The sequence below is a fragment of the Tympanuchus pallidicinctus genome, unplaced genomic scaffold, assembly GCF_026119805.1.
Source record: "Tympanuchus pallidicinctus isolate F22 unplaced genomic scaffold, pur_lepc_1.0 scaffold5, whole genome shotgun sequence".
In the NCBI taxonomy this organism is placed as follows: Eukaryota; Metazoa; Chordata; class Aves; order Galliformes; family Phasianidae; genus Tympanuchus; species Tympanuchus pallidicinctus.
The window spans coordinates 40,559,999-40,562,008 of NW_026294769.1; positions in this window are offsets into that span (position 1 = coordinate 40,559,999).

Genomic DNA, 2,010 nt, shown 5'->3' on the forward strand with positions numbered 1-2,010 from the left:
AACCTCTAGCCACTGGTTCATGTCATGCTTGTTTGCCTTGACTGAAGAGCCTTCATTGTACTGTTTTCTCTGTAATGTACTCACTCATTCACTCATTTTGGCCACCTCCTTGTAGTCTGAACAAGAGGATCTCATTAGCACTTACTGGAGAAATAAGACCAGAATATCTTTTTAAGCTTTTTTTTTTTTACATTTTCCTGTTTTCTGCGTTAAGAATTCAGACATCAGATTTCTCCTATGTAGCTCTTGGTTGTTTGGTTTTTTTTTGGTTTGTTTTTTTTACCACAGTGTACCCTTTCATTTCTTTTTTATGCACACAGTGACCACACACATTAGATTGGTTTTTATTTATATTTTTTATTTACATTTTTAATTTTTTGCTGGATTGGACATCGGGCCTCTTGTTTTGCTGCTGTGTGGTATAAATGTTAGATCCTCTTTTCGAGTCACAGAATCCAGTAGTCAATCTACAGAACATCAACACAGCCTGCATTATCTGAAACTCTTTAAGCCTTGTGATTTTCCTGAATTTGTTAAAAATTGACATAAGAGACCAAAGATCTGTTCAGAGAATTGTAGCAGAACTCTAGGGTGCAAGTACATAAGTTTAAATCAGATTTTAACCTTCCAGGTTTCAGAGCATTGTGTAATACCACCTAACCATTAACAAACTGAAAAATTCTTTACTCATAAGATCTGAGCAGATCAGACTCCTTCTCTCCAAATATTTAACCTCCAAAATACTTATGAATCTATTTAATTTTTCTTTATCTTCATAAACAATTCCTCAATCTCCTTTAGTAATTGACTTTGGGTTTCTTTTCCTAATAATGTGTTTAGAAAATTGTTACTTATTTTTCTTCTGCCTAGCTATGGATTTTTCCCTAAAGTGTTCATCAATATAGTTACTGCTCACAATTTCTACTCCACATCAATATTTGTTTAATCCTTTTTCCACTTTATTATAGTTTTGATTTCTGATTATTTTTCCATTTCCTTGTCAGATAGTTTTTCATTTCACCACTGGATTCACTGCACTAGATTTTAAGTACAGCAGCTCTTTCTTTTCAGTTCAAGAGTTGTGATACTTTTCCACGTTTTATTGCAGCTAAAGAGCTCCCTGTTTTCATTCAGCTTTGTCCACCCTTTTCTTTGGCATGCCACTTGTGATAGCAATACAAAACAAGCTGTGTGATTTCAAAGTGTAGATAGGTGGAAGCAAAAAGATATGGAAAGCACTTTACAGTTTCAAAGTCCAGTGGCCAACTGCAGATAATAGTTATGGAGGAGAAAGTATTTAAAGGAAGACCTGGCAGGAAAAGATAGAGGACAGCGTGAGACAACACAGTAATGCTACCAGAAGTCCTCCTGACACATATCCTTAGCTGTTCAGAACAGTTCAGCTGGAACGTAGGAGAAGGAGACATTTCCATGCAGATTTAGCTGTTATTGTTCACTAATCATGTTTCTATGCAGATAATCTGGGAGAAGCAACTGATTTTGTTCTAATTTTAATGCTTTGGATAGGAACTTCAGATGTCTTGACCTCTGGTTTCTTGAAATAGTATTCCTCCAGGGTGATAGTATCATTCAAAATCACTGAGCAGCTCCAAACAGCTGCCATCTTAAAAAAAAAATCAAAAAGACATCTCACACACTAAATATGAAACCTTTGCCCAAACCTCACCAGATTACTCAATGGCTCTAGTATTTTATCAGTGTCCTGCAATACATCAATATGCAGCAGTTTTATATATATCCATCAAGATACAGCAGTTTTATATATATTTTAAAAGAGGCAACAAAGAAGCCTTCCTCACTAAACAGTCTGCTTGTTTGAATTTTTCCTTTGAGATTTTGTATTTCATAGTCTCCACCCTCCTCCAGAATCTGAAAGCAGGCATTTTCTGTTTTATGCTGAAACTCAGGAGTCTTAAATATCTCTTCAGCTGCTTCCTAATATTTGTTCCACAGGAAGGGTGTTAGTTCACAGCACAGCGTGCTTTGTTA